Below are 22,743 nucleotides of genomic sequence, written 5' to 3'. Positions count from 1 at the left end.
GAGGAGGTAGAGGCTGGGCAAGGGTTCAAAGACTAGGTAGGACCAGGTTGAGGTTGTGTATGCCTAGATGGTAAGGGTCAGGGGGTACAGAGATGGTACCAAAGGTGGGCTGGGATGTGAGAGGGGCATGGGAGGGGATCAAATCAGAATGGTCTGGGTTAAGAGAAGGAATGATCTCATGGCTGTCAGGCTGGGAAGGCAGGGCACCAGATTTTTCAGCTTCAATAGAGATGTTTTTGGTCATAGTGGGTTTGATTGAACTGTCAAGGAGATGTGCCCAAAGCAGCCTAGGACAATATGCTTTAGAATTCTTGTTGCCAATGGCCAGTTTTAGTTCTTTTATAACACTGAAGTCATAGGAACCCAACTTTGACCAGCTAAAAGATTTTCTAGCCCAGACCTTGCATAACTGCTTTGCTTCCTTCTTTGATATACCAACCTCCTTTGAAAAGCTCAGTTTATCCCAGCTGGTTGGTAATTTATACAGAGATGAACCTGGAGGAATTTTTCCTGAATTTTTCTGATTCATTGCTATATTTCCCATGATGTCTGAACAGAACTATGGGCTTTTGACCCTAAATTTAAAAAAATCTCTAGTCTTTCTTTTCCCAATTTGTTTGGGAAAATCCCTGAGCTTTCTACCCTATGTGCTTTGGGGTTCTACTCTGGCTGTTGCTGCTAAGGAAAAGAAACTCCCATTGAAGTGGGGGTTTGGGAGTTTAATTATGGTTCCAGGCACAGCTGTGTGTCACTGGAGCTAGGAGCTCAATGAATTCAAATAATTAAAGAATCCCCAAACATTACCAATACCCTAATTAAAAAAATTGAGACACAACTTCCTCTTAAGTTTATTGTAACAAACAACAAACCTGGATTAGGAATTATTGCAAGGCAATAAAAAAAATACTAACCATATTTTTAAATTATTATTATTTTGATCTGTTGTTTTCTTTCTCTGTTTTTGGTTTTCCTGGCTTGGGAATCAGTACTCTATTGGAGTCATAAAAATAATTTGGTAAAATTCCTTCTTTGCTTATTTTGTCAAATAGTTTGTATAGTATTGGGAATTATTGTTCTTTAAATGTTTGATAAAATTCACTTGTGAATCCATCTGGCCCTGGGGATTTTTTCTTAGTTCTTTGATGACTTGTTCAATTTCTTTTTTGATATAGGATTATTTAAGTATTCTATTTCCTTTTCTGTTAATCTAGGCAATTTATATTTTTGTAAATATTCATCCATTTCACCTAGATTGTCATATTGATTGCCACATAATTGGGAAAATAATTCTTAATAATTACCTTAACTTCCTCTTCATTCGAGGTGAGGTTGCCCATTTCATCTTTGATACTGTTAATTTAATTTTCTTCTTTCTTTTTTTAATTAGATAACCAGTATTTTATCTACTTTGTTTTTTTCAAAGTACCAGCTCCTAATCTTATTTATTAATTCAATAGTTCTTTTACTTTCAATTTTATTCATTTCTCCTTTGATTTTTAGGATTTCCAATTTAGTTTTTATCTGGGGATTTTTAATTTGTTCTCTTTTTAGTTTTTTTTTAAATTTTTTTTTAATTTGCCTGACCAGTTCATTGACCTTTTCCCTCTCTGATTTGTTGATATATGCACTCCGGGATATAAATTTTCCCCTGAGTACTGCTTTGGCTGCATCATATAGATTTTGATATGTTATTTGCTCATTGTCATTCTCTTCAATGAAAGTATTAATTGTTTCTATGATTTGTTCTTTAACCAGTCAATTTTAGTTAATCATATTATTTAATTTCCAATTAATTTTTTATTTGCCTCTCCATGTACCCTAGTAAAGTAAATTAATAAATTATAATTCTTATGGCATTATGACCTGAAAAAGTTGCATTCAATATTTCTGCTTTTTTTGCTATGTTTTTATGCCCTGGTACATGGTCAGTCTTTTTGAAGGTACCATGTGCTGCTGAAAAGAAAGTGTAGTCCTTTTTGTCTCAGCTCCAAGATAGTAGGAGTACTTGGACCCTGACACTGGGGAAGCTTCAGAAATCTAGCCTACTGTTCTGTTCTTCCCCTGTGGCTAGGACCAGAATCATATCAGGCCTTGGGAGGGTGTCTTCAGGCCACAAAAATGGCTCCATGGAGGATAGCTAAAGCTGGTTACTGAGTAAAGAGAGTATAGACTATTGCCTACACCCTATCCACCTTCACACAAATACCTCCAACTGAGACCAAGATGAGTTCAGATCTGTTCCTTTTATACCCAAGCCTAACTTCCTTGGCTCATGCCAAGCTCAGTCCATTCTGCATTCTAAGCAGGTAAATGTCCATCACCCTTGACTCAACATGGCTGCCATAAATTTTCTTGCAGGATGAAAAACCCTCTTCCCAGGAGGCTCTTGCAATTTATAAAGATCATTTCTTTCATCACTTCCTGTGCCTTCCTCCCACTTTATGTGTACCAATTATAGCTAAAGCTTTGCTTAGGATTGCCTAGGTGGCAGTCAGTCAATTCTGATTCATCACCCACTTTCATACACATGGGTCTCAGACCTCCCCATACTTAGGGATGAGTGGGGTGTGTACACTTTTGGTGATTAAATCTAAAAATGGGCAGGGTCGAGTTAATCCCATCTTCACAGCCTCTTTTTTGAATCCCTAGCACTTAGCACAGTGATAGTCAATTACTATTTACTGAGTGACTACCCACTGAATGATCAACCCTCAAACCAAATCTCATTTTTATAGTACTTTTAAAATTTCCAAAAGACATGATCTAGTTGTAGCTAGTCAATAACCCTGGGAAGAATGTGCTAAAGGAATTAGTCCCCTCCTAATGACAGGTAGGGAAACTGAGGCTGAGATAAATCGAATAACCCACTCAGAAAAGAGTAGAAGGAAGAAACCCCTTCCCTCTAATAGATCAATCAGTCAACAAACATTTATTAAACAACTGCAATATGCCAGCTTCTCTGCTCAGGGGCATTTATGAAGCACCTGCTCCTTGACTAGAGCATCCGTAGCCTGGGGACCTCCCCAAGGCTCCATCACAGCCCTCTTCCTTGTTCTTTCCAACCTTCCTCCCACCTTGGTGACTTCATCAGCTGCTGGGTTCAATAATCATCTCTCTTTCAGTGCCTTGTCATCCCCTGCCTTTTGGCTATTTCAAACTGTATATCCTGGAGACACTTGCAACTCAGCATGCCCAAACCAAGCTTTTCTTCAAATCCCACCCATGTGCCAAACTCCCCACTGTCTTCCCAGGGTCCTGCCATCCTCCTGGTCACTCAAGGTCATAGCTCAGTGTCCTCTTGGGCTTCTCCCTCTCCCCCTGCCCCCATGGGATCATAGAATCATTGATTCACAGTTGGAAGGAACCTTAGCAATCATTCAGTGCAGCCCCTCCTCCAGTTAAATTTGGGGGAGAATTAAGTAGCTAATAAATAAGTGTCTGAGTTGGGACTTGAACTCAAGGTTCTGCACAAATCCAACTCTCAGTCTTCTCAAATTAGTTTCCCCATGGCACTATTTCCTTTTTGAATAGGACTTTCTCACTTAAGTAATCCTGAGCCTGGCTCTAATACCCTGTGCATAAGGAAGATTTGGGGCTGTAGGGTTGCCTTCCAAAAGGTTAACAGCTACTCTCGCCTGAAGTTAAACAGAACTAAGAGGCTGTATTCTGTCCTACCCACACTAAGTCATTCTGGCCCTTCAGGCTAGTCTCCATGCTGGGATAGCCACATCTTGGCATCTTCCTCTCGCAGCCAGTCTTTCTCACCAGGGCACGTGAAGGTCAGTTTTTTTAAACATCACGAATCTTGGTAACCGCAAATGACTGGCCTGTTCTGAGTAATGTCAATACTGAAATCAGCTACAGAAGACTCGGGAAAGAAAATGCGACCGGCCTTCCGAGAGGGCTTGCCCAGCCCTTATCAGGTCTACTCAGCCACCTTTGAGGTCCCTCTTTCCCCCAGTTCTCACCTGTGGCTTCGAGAAGCTATACCACATGCAATGAGCACCCATCAGGAGCTGGCTAAGTCAGGTTGAGGATAACGGACAGACCTCAAAGCTCTTGGTGAATTAGGGGGGTGTCTACCCCAAGCATGTGAAGGCTTCCCCCGGGGGGGAACTGGTGGATGAAAACTATTTGTTCCAATGTCCACAAAGGCAACTGAAACCGGATTACAGGGCGCACAGCACTGGGTCAGATGTAGAGGATGCCAAGGCCAGCCAAGGGCATCTCCTCCACCCCAGCCATCAGCAGTCTTCCTGATTTCTGTCTTGCCACTTGTTATAAGGGAATTTTAGGATGTGATAAGGGAATATTGCAGGGAGGTAATAAGGGGCTCAGGCTATAGGTAGAAACTGGTTGGAATTGAGGATAGGCACTGTGGATAGGGGTTTGTGAATCCCTAAGGCAATATAGTGGATGAGGAAGGAAAAATAGTGAAGGTTGGTAGTTGAGGTGGAAGGAGAAATAAGGGAATGTCTGAGTTTAGGGAATATAAACACGGAGGTACCAAGGGTTGCAAGGGAGAGGATGAGTTAATCTAAGGCAGGCAAACACAGCCTGGGACCCAGGTTAGAGACAAAACACTGAAGGGAAACAGACTGAGCCCTTGGAGTAAAAGAGACACTTTACAGAGCCAGGTTAGAGCCAGCCAAGAACGGCTTGAAACTGACGTGAGGTTTCTAGTCAGTTTCACAGGAAGGACTAGAGGAAGTATTGAAGTTTCACTTCCTCCAGATGGAGACCTTCAGCTTCCCTCAAACTCCAGAGAATGTTATTCTCTCTCTCCTCCTCCCTCTCTAACTAAACAACTAATGAAGTAGCCAAAGGGTTTTGATTAAAGGTAAAGGGGGTTTATTGTTATTTTGAGGGTTTATTGGCAGGGTAGAGGATACAAGGTAACCCTAACAGCCGCTTAGAGACAGCTTCAGGTGGGGTAAGAGAGGCAGAATGTGAGAGTGAGCAGGACCAGCCTACTCAGCCCTGAGAGGGTTTGTAGCCAAAAGGGTAGGAAAGCTGGATACAATGATTTAATAGGTAAATTTTGTAACAAGGGTGAGCCCTATTTGACTAAACTATCGAGTTTGAAACTAACTCTCAGATCTACTCTCCTTTCTAAACTTCTCAGACATTCAGGTAGGGAAAATGAAGGTGGGAATGAGGTAGGCTAGGAAGCTTCAAAGGAATTAGCTAAACTAACAAATTTTAAAAGAAAAGCTGCAAAATATAGGCCAGGTTTCAATCCAAAGAAGGAGCTCAGATGGACCCTGATACTCTCCACAAGTTCCCAGGACCAACTGAACTTTTCCCAAGATTCTAAAACCCTCATCAACTGACAGAAGAGCCCTGCAAAGCAGTTATGCCCCCCTCTCCACACCACACACTGGACTTCAATGACTCTGGGAGGAAGAGTTGGGGGCTTACTAATAGTGCTACATTCGCATCTTATTCTTCCAGAATAATATGGAGATGTCCTCTGAAGGATGGACAAAGATGCAAAAAAAGATGCAAACATTTTCTAATAAGACAAAGATGTCAAAGTTTTCAAATTATGACATAGAAAACTTTGAGAAAAAAATAGGATCAGACTGTTCTCTCAAAGAACAAACTCTGAATATGATTGAGTAATGAGTTTCCAACGTTGGATCAAGGATTTTACAGATAAAATTGCATTGATAATCATAAATTTTAAATCATCTTTTTGCTATTTTAAGTATCTGGTCATTTTAAGGAACAGATAGGCCCATTTTACAAGAGGGTCGCATAAGTTCTTTTTAAGATTCTTCTTTCACTCTGGGGTTGTCAGTGTCTATAACAGGTACAGGATTGAAGTAAAGATACAAATAGCAAGGAGGGTGTAATAACTGAAATTCTCTGAAGTTTTTGGTGAATGACGGGCTCTTTTCTTTTAACCTTACTTTCCAACTTAGAATCACAGAGCAGTAAGGACTAGGCAATTGGGGTTAAATGACTTGCCCAGGATCACACCACTTTGAAATGTCTTAGGCCACATTTTAACCCAGGACTTGTCATCTCCAGGCCTGGTTATCCATCCACTGAGCCACCTAGCTGTCCTGCATTATGGGTTCTTATTTTGTTGTTCTTATAGCTCTATTGTTAATAAGACCAGAAGCACAAGGCTTGCGCTGGTTTTCACCACATGAACTAGTTATTGGAAAAGCAAATTTAGGAGATGCTAATTTGTACTGAATAATCTCTGCAAATCTATTGGAACCAGAGAAGCAGATCTTCAAAGAGGAGCCCTCTTCAGAGCTATTCTAGAATGTCCAAAAGAAGCTGTTTCCAGGGACAGATGACCAGCTATGGGACATCTGTGCTACAATATGAAACATGCTGATTCAAAGGCTATAAGGAGACTTGGTGTCATTCAATTGATGGTCGTCATTGTATTACTTTAGCTTTTTGTTAAAAGTGTTTATGTTTGCTGAGTGAAGTGGAAAATCTCCCCTTCACAATTTGTCCATGGTTTTCCATATCCTTCCTGGATCTTGTTATGAAAAAGTGGGGCTGGGGCAGCTGGGTAGCTCAGTGGAGTGAGAGTCAGGCCTAGAGACAGGAGGTCCTAGGTTCAAACCCGGCCTCAGCCAATTCCCAGCTGTGTGACCCTGGGCAAGTCACTTGACCCCCATTGCCCACCCTTACCACTCTTCCACCTATGAGACAATACACCAAAGTACAAGGGTTAAAAAAAAAAAAGTGAGGCTAAGTTCCTATTGTTTATTAATTCAGAGAAGCACTGTTGTTTAGTTAAGATATGGGAAACAGAGGTTTGCTTCCTGCAACATCCTGGTAAAGCTTCACTGAAGAGTAATGGAATTCTAAAGCAGACTTAGTGCCTTAGTAACAGTTCCAAGGAGTCCCTCAAGGAGTCCCTTGGCTTAGAGGTAAACTAGGAAGTGGGTCTTGACTTCCTGGAACCTTAACAATATTTATAGATCTAGCACAAGCTTGATCTAGATGTAATTGGATCAGCTAAGCTAGTTTCCAGGATCTGACTACAATGATATACCTAATTATATGTATTCATATCATTCAGTAAGATAAGCTATCAACTTTTGAATAAAGACTATCAGAGGATTGAAGTTTAACTGGGTTTATTTGGGTTAATTGGCAGAAAGGTAAACTGGGAGATGGAGAGAGGGAAGTAGGTGAACCCTATTTAGTTTTAATCTAGTAATAAGTATAATAAATTATGCTAATGTCTAAATAGGAAGTTGGCCTAGGTGCTGAGTCCAGGGGACTTTGAGAGTCTCCCCTGGCTCGGAAGCTGATATGGATTCTCTTGGTGCTGAGTCTAGGGGACTTTGAGAGTCTCCTTTGGCTCAGAGGCTGTTGTTGATTCTTGATGGTTTGATGAGATAATCTTATTTGATAATTAAAGCACAATAGCCTTACTAATACTAAGGTGATTGTTATAGCTAGCAATTGCAGTTTAAACCCTGCCTGTCTGCCTATACCAATCTCCCTCCTCCCAGGGCCCAGACAACAGACAACCTCCTGCCTCCCAAACCAAAGAAGAAGTGGGGTTGAGGGGTTTGTGCACCCCAATTTATACTCCTTTCCCAACTGCCAGATTGGCACAAGCCCAGGGCTGCCTTGCCAGGTTCTAATGTTCTAAAGGGGCAAACTGCTTTTTTGTACCTACATAAAATGGCTTACCATTTCTATACATTACAGTCTTGTGCTCTGATTGATCCATCTTGTTGTTCTTATGAGAACCAATCAGGAGAAATGGTCACCAGTCTTCAAGGAATTTAACATGTTAGAACAAAAACACAAGTACCTCCTCCAAGTAACAAACAAAAGGTGGTCTGGGGGCTTGCATCAGTTATAGGCATTTATTAGTGAAGAGAGAGTTTGATAGAGGCAGATAGAGGTCTGAGCCCACTCAGCTAAGGTAAGATCAGATCCCAGATTTCAGTGCAGAGCAGTCCCCTCCATGCATCACTGCCCCTAACCAAGTGCCAGCTCAGGGAGTCAGTCTGTTCAAGAGTGGAAGAGCCCTGAATGACTTGAATATAAAGAGGGAAACTATAAATAAGTTAAGTGAACACAGAATAGTTTACTTGTCAGATCTCTGGGAAAGGAAAGATTTTAAAACCAAGCAAGAGTTAGAGAAAATTACAAAATGTAAATTAAATGGTTTTGATTATATTAAACTAAAAAGCTTTTGTACAAACAAAAACAATGTAGTCAAAATCAGAAGGGAAACAACAAATTGGGAAAAAATCTTTATAACGAAAAACTCTGACAGGGGTCTAATCACTCAAATATACAAGGAGTTAAAGCAATTGTATAAAAAATCAAGCCATTCCCCAATTGATAAATGGGCAAGAGACATGAATAGGCAATTTTCAGATAAAGAAATCAAAAGTAACAAAAAGCACATGAGAAAGTGTTCTAAATCTCTAATAATTAGAGAAATGCAAATCAGAACAACTCTGAGGTATCACCTCACACCTAGCAGATTGGCTAAAATGAAAGAAGGGGAGAGTAATGAATGTTGGAGGGGATGTGGCAAAATCGGGACATTGATGCATTGCTGGTGGAGTTGTGAAATAATCCGGCCATTCTGGCTGGCAATTTGGAACTATGCCCAAAGGGCTATAAAAGACTGCCTGCCCTTTGATCCAGCCATACCATTGCTGGGTTTGTACCCCAAAGAGATCATAGATAAACAGACTTGTACGAAAATATTTATAGCTGCACTTTTTGTAGTGGCAAAAAACTGGAAAATGAGGGTATGTCCTTCAATTGGGGAATGGCTGAACAAATTGTGGTATATGCGGGTGATGGAATACTATTGTGCTAAAAGGAGTAATAAACTGGAGGAATTCCATGCGAATTGGAGAGACCTCCAGGAAGTGATGCAGAGCGAAAGGAGCAGAGCCAGAAGAACATTGTACACAGAGACTGATATACTGTGGTAAAATCAAATGTAATGGGCTCCTGTACCAGCAGCACTGCAATGACACAGGACAGCTCTGAGGGATTTATGGTAAAGATGCTACCCACATTCAGAGGAAGGACTGCAGGAGAGGAAACATATAAGATAAACAATTGCTTGAATGCATGGGCTGAGGCGGACATGAATGGGAAATAGACCCTGAACAAGGTCACATGGTACAACCAGTGGAAATGTGCGTTGGCCATGGGGGGGGGGACAGTGGGGGGTGAAGGGGAAAGTAGGGGCATAAAGTATGTAAACAGATTAAAAATGAATATTAATAAATGTCTAATAAAAAAAATTTGAACCCAGAAAAAAAAAAAGACCTTGCCTTTTAAGCCCCACGAGCTCCCCTGCTGTGGCAATGTTGCACATTGATGCTGATGCCAGAGGATGCCAAGGCTAGATTGTACTTAGCATCAACGTCCCCTAAACAATTTACTTCACACACCCGGGTGACGCCTGGTGGAATTCCTCTTCTAGGTTCCCAAAGAAATGGCCTTGTTGCCCTCTGCCTAGAATCCTGTCTGGATTTTGTATTAGTCACTATATTAAAACTTGTTCCAAACTTGTACCAGAAAGGCACACTGCTCCTCAGGGCTACATTTTTTTAAAATCATATAGAATTAACTTAAAGATAAATGATCTATAGAGACATGGCTTCCATTGATCAAAGGAGAGAATTGGAGAAAAAAAATTTAACCCTTACCTTCTATGTAAGAATCAATTCTAAGGTCTAGGTCATTGAGCTTAAGTGACTTGCCCAGGATCACACAGCTTGGAAGTGTCTGATTCTCCTTCCTCCAGACCTGATGCTCTATACCCTGTGCAACTTTGCTGTCCCAAGAGCATTGGAAATTGAAAAACATCAAATTGATTCTATTCTGTAATTGGTTTTGTTTTGTATCACTACCAACATTTTGTGTAACTACCTAAGTCTTGTGTCTTTTGTCTCTGAATTCAGTTTAGAAGTCCAGCTTGCATACGAATCATTCCTTGTCTCTGAGTTAAGCAGAGAAGTTAGTCACTCTTCTCTTCTTGTGACAAGGAAGTCCATTGAGCTTGGGGGATGCCTATGGATGCCAGGGAGTCTGGTCTCTTACCTCTGAGACCCCATCGGCTGTCCATCAAGAAAGTCTGCTCTGCTATCCCGGTGAACCAACTATCCAGGCAGGGGATTACCACCAGTGACAAGAAGGAAGAAGAGGTTGTGGCCAACCCTGCATAGGTCTGGGATGCTTCTGGCTTTGTAATCAATGCTTTCATCTCCCTGCCACCTAGTTTAGAGATGCTCCAATGTTTGGCCTTCAGATGATGTCAGCCATCATTTGTGGTCCTCTGGCTATTTAGAGACCCTTAGGCAAGGACCTAGAAAGGACCAGTCAAATCCTAAGATTGATGCAAGGAGTTTTCTCATAACTGTACATCTGAAGCGATCCATGTGTCTTATCTGAAAACTAGTCCCATACTGGCCATTCAGCTATTGTTTCTGTGTTCCTTTGATTATTTACATATATTGGAAGGAGGGGGAACACTTATTTCCCCAAATTCAAGGAATTGCCCCTGTTCACTCTTCCCTTTCCAACTTGGAAAGTCTTAACCTTTCATCCAATTAGAAATCAGGTTATCTAATATTGTGTTGTTTCCTTGTAATTAATTGGTCTTATTTGACTGTTTTTAACTATATAAAACTCCACCTCCCCCTCTATTTGGGGTCCAGCAATAAACAAAGGAAGCAGCTCAATCCCAATTTGTTAGGCATTTGGTATGCATTGCTGAAGAAATTGATATGTTCAGAAGCTCAAAACTAGGTTCCTCTGTCACATCTTCTTTTGCTCATTCTAAAATTCAGAGACAAAGAACCATGACTTAAACAGTTACAGAACAAAAGCAATTTGTGAATAGGATCAATTTTTAAAATGATACAAAGTCAATCTTTTTTTTAAACCCTTACCTCCCTTCCATCTTGGAATCAGTTCTGTGTATTGGTTCCAAGACAGAAGAGTGGTAAGGGCTAGGCAATGGGGGTTAAGTGACTTGCCCAGGGTCACCCAGCTGGGAAGGGTCTGAAGCCAGATTTGAACCCAGGACCTCCTGTCTCTAGGCCTGGCTCTCCATCCACTTAGCCACCCAGCTGCCCCCCAAAGTCAATCTTAATCTTCTCAAGCCTGGGTCTTCCTGGCTTATAAGAAATAAAATGGATATCTCTACCACTATCCTGTTTCAGCCTCCAAAAAAGAGGGTGCCCTTCCAGGCACTTCCTTTTTATTATTCTCTCTATGTCATTACACTTCCTGTCTACATGATTAAACAAGAGGAATCATGGGAAATTTTAGAGAGCCAGCCTCTCTATGGTAGGTAGGGTTCTGAGTGGCGTTTGGTGGCATCAGATTGTTAAGACAGGAAAAAGAAAATGATAGTGGTTAGCCCGTGTTGCTCTGATCTCTGTGGGCTTTGGAGTTTATTATATACTGATTTCAAACAAAGAACACAAAGAAAGAGTCACAGCTGTGAAGGGGTCACAAATCATACACAACCCATTAAAGTCTAAAAAGTAAAGGTATAGGTAGGTACAAGGACAATGGCCAAATTCCAACCACCAATTAGTAGGGGATAATTCTGGGAGCAAAAATATTTTATGGAGATGTTCACTAATTGAGTCCTGTCTTCCTGGATTATAGGTTTGCACCTGGTCAAATAAAGTCCATACTAAAGGCTCCAGTCTTATCTAAGTAATGCAGTCTTATCTAAGTAATGTTTGTTAGGGTTCAGGCTTCTTAATTATCAAGGAGAGAAATTTTTTAACTCAGTAGTTGGTCTGCTAAGGACTCAAAGCTTTTCAATAAGTCTATAATGTTTTTCCAATAAGAAAAGATATGGACCATAAGAGGTATCAAAAGAGGGGTCTCAGATTTTTATCTATTCTCTTATTGGCTTCCCACAGGAAATGTAGTTTGAAGTGTCCACAGGAAGTTTAGATCAGAGACCTCAAAATTGGTTCAAGGACTCCCAAATTTCTAATATCACAGCTGTAGGACCTGCTCTCCATCCCCTGGGCCATAATTTAGATCTCATGGGTAATCAAAGCAAAGAGTGTACATCTGAATTCTATATATCAAAAGACGGCAAAATTTGTACTTATATATGCGATAAGAGAGGATGTTATTTAATCTTATAAAACTTGTATCATTTGAATCTTTTCTCCTGACCTCCTCCTGGAAGTCCCTGAGAGCTGAACAATACTGACTCTTAGAAGCTGACAGTACTGGATGTAACCTGACAGAAGAACATTCCATTCCCAAGTTGTAACTCTGCTATAAAACTTAACAGTGTGAGGTAATGTCTAGAACTTTCTAGAACTTCCAGGAAGATTTGGTTTTCCTTCTTGCCATAGGAGTACTTTAGTCCCAGACTCCTTGTGTCAAACTGAGATATTCGACTGATAGAAGGATCTCCATCAGACCATTATTCTCCAAACAACTGTTTTATCATTTTCTGATTTTTAAAAAATGTTTCTAATAGATCCAATTACTAACCCCAGTATATTGGCTTTAACAACTGAAGCCCAGGGATTCCAAACTCCCAGGACAGTCCTGAATCTATTCTCAAAGTCAAAATCATCTCCTATCTTTGCATCATTTTCAAATCTGAGAAGTGTTATGAAGGGGGGCTGGCTGCATTGCAGGGGGAGACTAATAGATGGAATTAGGCCAGTCCAAGGGGCCTTTAGGCAGGAGTAGAAGCCAATATACTGGGGTGAAATGAAATTCTCTCACTAGTAAAGCCAAGGCTCCTTTAAGCTCAGGGTTCCATGCCTCTGCCCAAAGAATTGGAAACTATTCTATTGGTCAGTTAGTATGGTCAACAGGAAGGAAGCTGGCACTTCCTGAACCTAACTGCTTAATAAAGTTTGTCAGCTGAAGCTAGTAGTTTGTTCTGATTGTTGATGTTACTTGGTCTTTGGTAAAGGTAAAAGTAATTGACTTTAAAGATCTTTAAGCTTGAAGGTTTTAAAGGGTTTATGGGTAAAGTTTGGACCAGGCGAAGGGAGTTGGAAAGAAGGTGAGGTAAGCTAAGATCTTGAATAACTAAGTTCACTAAACTACTCTTAGAAAAATGTTAAAAGGTCTTCTTATGGTGCAGAAATAAAGAAAGCCTTGAGGGCAAGCTCTACACTGATAGTCTTGGTTGCTGACCCAGGGCTACCAAGCCCTGGGCCAGATGGTGATGTCTTGTTGATAGAAATTGTCTCTTGATTGCAAAGGGTTGGTAGACCTGCCAATGAGTTGCTGGAATTGGCTGGTTATGGTAGCTATTCTACCTAACTAAGGAATCTACCCAAACCACCCTTCAAACCACCCAGGACCCAGTCTCCACCCTTTTCCACCCTAACCCTGAAGATCAGAGTCAGAAGATGTGAAGTCAGGGGACTCCCTTTTATACCCTCGCTTCAACTGTCATCCTGGCACCCGGCCTGGGTTCTCTGCCAGGTTGTGTGTTCTATATTGGCAACTGCCAGCTTGCAACCCATGAAAACATGGCTGCAGGATTTTATCCACAACAGAACTCAGCTTTCTATGCTTACATCCCAGTCATTAATAAAAATATCAGATATCATCCAGGAAGCCCAGAGCCCTGGGGCACTCCACTTAGAGACTCCTCTACACCAGCTTTCTTTCCTTCTTTGGTCTACTGGTATGAGAAACTCTAAGAAAGGTAATTCCCTCCTCTGATACAGAGCAGCAGCTTGCCTGTGACTTTGAGTTTTAGAGAGGGATCCAAAGCTCTAAGGGATGAAATGACTTGACTAGGGTCACACAGCCAAGATGTATCCAAAGTAGGACATGATGCTTTAACACACTCTCCACTGTGCTTTACCATCTATAAACTGACAGCACAGTCAAGAAGTGACTCTTCTTTGGGACCAGTCCTGCGTCCATTCTTTTAACTTCATTTTCACCTAACTAGCATTAATTTTTTTCTCTTCACTCCCATCCCTTCATGACTCAGTTCGCCTAACTGCAGGGTCTTTTAGCTCTGGGCTCTTTTATTTGTCCATAAGAGAAGTGTGAGAGCCTGCTTGATAGTTTGGCGATGCTGTGTCTGCAGCATCCCCTGCCCTACCAGTCTATCCCCTGTCCAAAAAGTGTAACAAGGATCCCATGGAGCTGGCGTGAAGGGTGGGGAAGGGGAGCAAGTCATTTCAGTGACTGCACTGAGCCTCAGGGCCACATCTGTAAAGGAGCTGGATGCCCTGACCCCCGAGATCCTTCCAAGCTCTAAATCTATGATCCGGCACTACCTGATCTAATGGTACACGCTGACTGACTTTGTTCTTGTTCAGTCATTTCAGTCACGTCCAACTCTTTGTGACTCCATTTGGGGTTTTCTTGGCAGAGGTACTGGCGGGCTGTGCCCTTTCCCTCTCCAGCTCATTTTACACGTGAGGAAACTGAGGCCAACAGGGTTAGTGACTCGTCCAGGATCACGCAGCTGCTACGTGGCTGAGGCCAGGCAGGGCGGGCGCTCTCTCCACCGCCTCCCCCAGCTCCCCGGGATACCCTAGAAAAGGCTGGGAAGCCTGGTAGCTCCTCCCTGCGTCCCCCTCTCCCTCCCTTAGCCAGCCTCGGTCCTGGGCCCCGGCAGTCTCTTAGCTCGGCCCCTCCGGCTTTCTGCGGTCCTTCCCTCTCAGGGCTCCTGGGCCGCGCTGGGGCTCCGCGGCCCTTCCTGCGTTCTCTCTCCGCGCTGCGGTGGAGCTCTTCCTCCAAACCCGCGTCTCTGGGCCGCTTCCCCGGTCCTCCCTCTCCCCCGCCGCGCCGCTGGGCCTTTCTCCCTTGCAGGGGATCCCTTCCCGGGCCGGTCCTCCTCACGTCTGCCCTCCCCACCCTTCTCTGCGCCCCAAAGTCCTCCTCCCTCCCCGGATCCCCTCGGCCGGGGCTCCACAGACTCTCCAGCACAGCCCAAGTGGCCGCTTTGCTTTCCGGGCTGCCCATGCGGAGCCCCGAGCTTCCAGCGCGGCGCCTTTGCGCCTCGCCTGGAGACGCGCCTGGTGGGCCCTCGCTGCCCCTCCGGCGCGCTCCCGGGGGCTGGGCTTCAGCACAAAGCCTTTGGACAGCTCCCGCCGCCCGCCACAAAGTCTCCGTAGGCGTCCCTGGCTCCAGGGAAACGGCCCAAAGGCGGCTGCGTGACCCTGGACAAGTCACTTGGCCTCTGCCTGCCTTGGCCCTCTGGACGAGGAGGCCCCGAGGGAGATGCGGCCCTTCTCGGGTGCAGAGGGGGGCTAGAGGGCTTGCTCGGGACGAGGCCGTCTTCCCGTTCATTCTGTGGCCAGGAGGCAGCAAGAAATGGACGAGCCTAACGGGGCCGTGTGCATGGCAGCTGGGGACCTTGGCCCCGGAGTGCCCCCGGGAAGCCCCTCGCCCTCTCTGGGCCTGCGCGGTCCACGTCCAGGCCCTCAAAGCCCCCTTGGGGGCTTGGGCTTCCCTCCAGGTGACTCAGCAAGGGGTCTGAAAAAGAGCCGGGGGTCTGAGTGGACCGCGAGCTCAGGGAGAGGGAAGAGCCCCCCGGCCTCGGTTTCCCAGCGGGGCTCTGCAAGGCCTCGGAGACTTCCCAGGCCCGGACTAGGCTTCGGGAATTGGAAAGGGGAGAGAGCGGGAAGGGGCGCAGAAGGAACCGTGGGCGCGGGCTCAGCTCAGGCTGATGAACTTGACTCCTCCCGCTGCCTCCGAGACATGCCGGGAGTTGTAGTTCGCGAGCCTCTCGGCGCGCAGGCGCAGGGAGCCCGGGCTGGGCGTTCTGGCCTTTGTCCGCCAGGCTGCGGAAGGTGAGAGCCCGAGCGGGAGCGCGGGTGGGCGTGGAGGCAGGGGCGGGAGTGTGCATGCGCGTGACTGCACTCGTGCGTGGCCGTGCCCACGTGCACTTGCCCGGCCGCGCTCGGGCACGTGCGGGGGAGGTGCGTGGGCTGCCGCGGGCCGTGCGTGGCATCCCTCCTGTGTGCAGGGGTGAGTGCGCTAGTGGGAGCGGGGCGGCGGGGGAGCTTCCTGAGGGGGCAGCCGGGGGACTCAGAACACACAAAAGCAGGAGCAGCCCACGGAAACCTGGTCAGGGGCCAGCGGGGGTGCCTGTAGCCCAATGCTAAGAAAGGAGCCCCGATCTTGGGCACTGAGGAAATGCCAGCGCGCTCTCTCCGCCTGCGCCCCCTCCCCCATTCCCCGGTATCCCCTCCCCCCAGCAGTTTCCCTCAATTTCCCCCCCCCAGTGCAGCTTCTGAATGGAATGAAGCCAAAGATGGCTGTAGGGAGGGTTGGGGTGGGGCTTCTTCCTGGCCAGTCCGTGGCCCTCTCCTAGCCTGAGGCTCCCTGTGGCTCCCCTGAGGCTGGGGGGAAGGCCCTGGAGCCCCTCTGAGCCCTCTCCCTCTCCCCTCCCCCACAGGCTCACAAGCAGGAAGTCTCCCCCCACCTCGGGGCTCCACCCCCTGAAGGACCCCCGTGTGGCCCCAGCAGAGAGCCCGCAGCCAGAGGGAATGGCCCCCGGGACCCCGAGGCCCCCCTCCCAGGTGAGTGCAGCCCATCCTCAGCCCTGGCCAGGGTCCCTCAGGCTGGAATCCTGAGGTTCTCCCTCACATTCCCTGCTCACAGCCATTCCTACTGGCTCCAGGAGGGCCTCAGGGGGAGGTGCTGGGGAATGGGGGTGTGTGACAGGATGGGGCTTCCCCAGCCAGAGGAGGAAAGAGTTTGGGGGAGGCTGGCACCAGGGGAGGGGGCTGGGCTGGCCCCAGGGAGGAGAGCAGGCCTGGGTGGGAGCTGGGGAGGGAGGGAGGCAGGGCCTGGCAGGAAGGTGGCATACCTCAGCTCCCAGCAGGATCTTTAATGAGGGCTGAGAAAACAGAGTCCCCCTAAAAGAAAAGCTCCTGGGCATCCCCAGAACTTTTCCTTAAGGGATCTCAGAATCCTGCATCCTTTCTTTAATCTCCTCACACTGACAAACTATATAAAGAAATGGCCAAGTCATGATTCTGAGCTGAAGATCCAAACTTTTAATTGTGATCAGTGGAAGCTGGAGATGGCAGGCAACCCCTCCCCCCCCCAAAGATTCCCCAGAGAGGTGGGGCTGGTGTTTCCTGGGTGTCTGATGGGTCCTTAGCAAAGTCACTAACAGGCTGGAGGGTACAGAGTACAGCAGGAAGCAGGCCGTGGGGTTCAGTGTCGAGGGCTGGAACCTTGGATCCCGAGTCCTCAGCCCCGTGGGAGGTTCAGAGAAGAGAATTTAATGAATCTTCCAGAACCATCCCATGACTTGGGTCACAGGAACCTTTCTGGGCTGCAATGGTTTGGGGAGCTTCTAGTTGGCATAAATAATCTTATAATACCTGAACATGCCAAGGTTGTTTTCCTGTGATCCCCTCAAGCCAGCTGTAGACTCAAAATTTTCCTGTAGGGCTTTCCTAGATAACTACACAGACCTTAAGCTTTTACTCTTCCAACAGAAGTCTTCAATATCATTCATTGCTATGATAGTCTTTTTTTTAGATTTTATTTTTCATTTTTTTCCCCATAGTTAAAGAATTCTTGTGCTCTTCCTCCCATCTTCCCTTCCCTCTCCTGGAATTGACAAGCAGTTCATCTGGGTTCTACCTATATTATCACTCAAAACTCATTTCCATGTTATTCATTTAGAGTAATCTTTTAAAACCAAAATTGCCAAGCATATAAGCATGGAAACAACTGAGAAATCATTTGTTTTCTCCTGGATTTCTACTTCCACAGTACTTTTTCTAATATAATAATCTAATGCATCAAAGTACATCCCTTCCAATACTGTGGCCAATATTCGACTATTCAGCTTGATATATACAATTACTGAAATAACTGGGAATAACCCATAAAAATTGTAATTGCAGTTACTTATCTATAAAGTATGTGATCACTTGGTTCATGATCAATAATATAAAGGCAAGAAAACACTTTTCCTTTCAATATGGATAAGTATCAATTGTAGGAAATGAAACAAAGAATATAGGTCAATTAAGTTTTCTTACAGACGATGAGATTTTCATCCATATCTGAAGGAATCCAGTGTACTCGGGAGGTAGAAACTAGAGGGGATAGTAGTGAAGACTTGGGGAGGAGGCTGAATGAAGAACCTGGGAAAATGCAAGGTCAAGAGATGGAGAGTATTGTGTGAGGAACAAGAAAGATCCCACTGTCACTGGATTCATAAAACGTGGAAGGGAATAAAGGGAGACGGAAGCTTTCAGGGTGACCAGCCTTATAGGTGGCTGCCCAGGTGGAATATCAAGCTCTGGGGTGCTTTAGATTCCTGCGAGAAGTCTAGGTTGAAGAGGGATCCTTCTGGTGGCAGTGGCTTTCCAGATAATAGAGAGTACAATTTGGGGCAGAGAGTCTGACCCTGAGGTTCTGGCCTTGTGTGCCATTGGAGGACACAGAGCCTAAGCCTTGGGCTAGAATTTGATCAGCCCCTGACCTGATCAAGGTCAGAGTGAGTGAGATCAGAAGTTTAAGCCCAAGCCTGAGACAAGTCCTTAAGCCATCAGCATCTCAAGGGTGAATTGAATCAGCAGGGGGAGGGGATGCTTGTAAATGTTCCGTCAAGCAGTCCTTTAATACTTCTGTGTGCAAGTTATTACAGGTATCTTTATGGTCCTTTTGCTCCACATCCAAGCCCATTTGATTGGAATATGTAAGCTGACTCATATTATAGTCACTGCCTAATGTCCCAAAAATCTCTTGTCGGATTTGTAATATTTCTAACCTTTCTTGTTCTTTTCCATCAGTCTCTTGTTCTTTTCTATGCTGTTTGCGGCAGACCTATTGCTTTCAATGCCCAGTCTATCCAGAATACTTATGTTGCCTCTTTGTCTTATGCAACGTTTGCTCACTCCAGAATCAGTCATTATGAAGTCCCGGCTTCATAAATGTTTCGGCTTGGCACCATGCCTGAGATAACTCTCCATCTGGTCCAAGGGTGGTGATTGACTATATTTTTTACAGGAGTGATCACAGCACTTCTCATGAGATTTGTTATTATCATCATGGTGTGATTTGCTGGAACACTTAGAATTGTAGGTCTTTCTAGGGTTATCCCTTCTCTCATTGGTGCTGCTGGTGTTCTTATTGAAATTAATCTGTTTCCTAAAAAAGCATTCCCTAAGAAGACGACCCATTTTTCCACATAAATAACATCTCCTTGAACCCTTGTTTTTTGCATAATTAGCAGTTTGCCATGACTGACTCTGCCCCCTACTGGCTTGTAGTGCAAGGTTTTTTTATTTCCTCTCTCTCTTTATCTTTCTTGGCTTCTTTGAGTTGCCTTTTTAACTCCAATATCAGAGCATCTTTATCAGACTCAGACTCTCTTACTGCACGTTGTTCCTTGGCTTTTGAGTCGTAGATGTAGGTGGCATGCTGTCTGATGTCTTCTAGGGACAGGGACTCCCACTGCGGGCAATTCTGCCTAAAATAATGCTGGATGGGTATGGCAGCTCCCTTAACAAATTGTCTCCGGATATGATCAGTGGTTTCAGGAGACTGAACATCCCTGTACCCAAGTACGATTTCAGGTGATTCTATAAGTCTATTGAGGAAAATACTAGAATGCTCATCCTCTGCCTGCCTCAGTTTCTCAAACTTTGTCCAGGATTTTCCTCTCTTTTCATGCAGCCTCATTGCTTTGAGTAGATCAGTCCTGAATTGCAATAAATATCTCATGTTAGCTAAACTCAGTTCTAAATCCTGGTGGACTGTAGGCCAAGAGGTAAGATTGGGGTTGGTCCTGGTCTCTTCAAGAAATTTTTCTTTTTCTGAAGGAGAGAAAAATTCACTTAAAAGAAATTCGATATCTTGAAAACTGGGATTGAAAAGAGTGAAAGTGCATTTGAGTTCTTTGATGGCCTTGTGAGGAAAAAGGAGGAACTTGGGGAAACAGCGTCTAAGGACCTCCAGATCATTAGGGGTGAAAGCTTTATAAGATTTTACATGTAGAATTACCCTTTCTAGTTGAACAACAGTACGGTCCACGATTGGGTAGGCAGATATGGTTGTTTCAGTTTCAGTAGCCTTGTCCTCAGTTTTCCCTTTGACTTCGTGCATGCACCCATTTGACCATTCTCAATGACCTCCAATTGCAGTATCGTCTGTGCATTTAGCTGTTGCCCCTCATGGATTTTCTTATTGATCTCTATAAGCTGTCTTATCTGTTCCTTTAAAACCTGGACCAACTCTTCATTGTGTGTTGTTTTTGCATTACCCCAGAGATGTTCAACCACTTTCTTTAATGCCCACAAGCCTTGAGAGATTGAAACTACTATGGCATCCATAGTTGGAATGAAAGATATGAACTCAGCTAGGCTGACTGCAAACCATTTGTATGAATCATAAATCAGCAGCACTTTTAGGAAATATGCAGGCAGCCTTTGAAACCATAATTGATAAGCCCCTTGTGTCAAAATATAAATCTTTATCAAAGAAAAGCTGGTAGTAATAAATGCCATTCTTGCAAGAGCCATTGTTGTTTTGACTTAATTAGGTTTGGTTCCCTTAGGCTTCCCTAAAACTGTTACGGTGATTAAGGTCCTGTTATTAGTCAATTCAGTGGAGCACTGATACTCAATCAAAGTGTGAGGGTCTGAGGTTAATCTAAACTACTGCCTGAAAGCTCCGCTGAAAGGAGATGGAATTCTGGGAAAGGCTGATTGCCCCAGTAACAGTTGCTAAGGAATCAGTTGAGCTTGATGAAACTAGGAAGTTGTTTTAAGTTTCTGGGACCTTAATGGTGTTTATTATTCAAGCACAAGCTTGATCTTGAAGTAGTTGGATCAGCTAGGCTTGTTCCCAAGATCTGACTTCGTTGACAAAGAAATGATGATTTTGTACTCAGTAAAGTAGGCTATCAGCTTATGAGTAAAGGCTGTCAGAGGCTTGTAGGTTTAAACTGGGTTTATTGAATAGATTGAAGGAAAAGGAAACTGGGAGGTAGGAGAGAGGGAAATAGGTGAACCCTATTAAGCTTATAACCTAAATAAGTACAATAAATTTATGAAGATACCTAAGTAGAAAGTTGACCTAGGTGATGAGTCCAGGGGACTTTGAGAGTCTCCCCTGGCTCAGAAGCTGTTATAGATTTTGGATATTTGATGTTGAAATAATCTTGTTTGATAAAATTAAGGCTCAGTGGCCTTATCAATATTAAGGTGATTGATATAGCTAGCAATGTAGATTGAATCCTGCCTGCCTGCCTGCCTGCCTATACCAATCTACACTCCTCCCAGGGCCCGGACAGTAGACAACCTCCTGCCTCCTAGCCCAAAGAAGAAGTGCCTGAGGGGGTTTGTGCTCCCCAATTTATACTCTTTTCCCAACTGCCAGATTGGCACATGGCTGGGGCTGCCTTGTCAGATTCTGTATTCTAAAGGGGCAAACTACTCTTTTGCACCTACAAAAATGGCTGAACATTTTCTATACATTACAGTTTGTACCGCAAAGAGATAATAGTGGAAAATGTTTCTATAAAAATATTGATAGCCACACTCTTTGGGGTGGCAAAAAATTAGAAAACGAGTGGGTATCCCTCAATGGAGGAATGCCTGAACAAATTGTGGTATCTGATGGTGATGGAATACTATTGTTTGGAAAGGAATGATGAACTTGAGGATTTCCACCTGAACTGTAATGACCTCCAGGAATTGATGCAGAGTGAAATGAGCAGAACCAGGAGAACATTGTACACAGAGACTAATACACTGTGGGATGATCAAGTGTCATAGACTTTTCTACTAGTAGCAATGCAGTGATCCAGGACAATCCCGAAGGACATCTAAGAAAGAGTGCTATCCATATCAAGAGAAGGAACTGTGGAGTAGAAATGCAGAAGAAAAACATGATTGATCATGTGGTTCGATAGGGATATGATTGGAGTTTTGGAGTTAAAAAATCACTGTATTTTAAATATGAATAACATGGAAATCGGTTTAAAAATGATATATGTATAACCCAGTGGAATTGCTCATCAGCTCCAGGAATGGGGACGGAAGAGGAGAGGAAAAAAGTCATGACTCAGGAACCATGAGAAAATATTCTCAATAAATAAATCAACTATTAAAAAATAACTTAAAAAAAAAGATGATTGCTCCTTCCTTTCCTTATCATACTTAACTTTTCTCTTGGTGTACCTAAATATAAAATGACTGAATATATTCCAGTAGTATATGGTATCCATCTTAAAGCAAAGATGGGATGTTTTGGTTATGGCACATCCTAATGAGTCGTTCCCCATATTCTCAATATAACACATGATTGTGCTTCTTTATGTAGCTAGTCAATGTCTGATCTCATATAACTATGGAATTCTCTTTATGCTTTCATCTGGATAACAATATTTCAGCCTTTTAAGAAATGAAGTAGAGAATTCCTTTGTCTTTAATTTCTCATTAATCACTGGTAATATTTTCCTCCTAGAATACACAGTCCATGCTACTTTCTCAGAAACTCTTGAAAAAAATGTCATTATCAGATCAATTCTTACACTTGGGATGAAGGGGAATTTCAGATCACCTCCTCTCTTTCTCCTCTACAGAATCTCTCACCTCACTAATGTAAGGGGTAAAAAGGGGGTTTTAGATAGGGTGAATATTAAAAGGTTTGGTCAGCAGGGAATTGAATAATTACCAATCCCCAATTAAAGAATAACCTCAAGTCAAAATGACTTTTATGGAAGTTTATTTACAAATGAGGAAAAGGAAATAAGGAAATGAGAGAGAGGAT

The sequence above is a fragment of the Gracilinanus agilis genome, chromosome 3 (genome assembly GCF_016433145.1).
Source record: "Gracilinanus agilis isolate LMUSP501 chromosome 3, AgileGrace, whole genome shotgun sequence".
Classification (NCBI taxonomy): Eukaryota; Metazoa; Chordata; class Mammalia; order Didelphimorphia; family Didelphidae; genus Gracilinanus; species Gracilinanus agilis.
Note: the sequence above shows the minus strand (reverse complement) of the source record.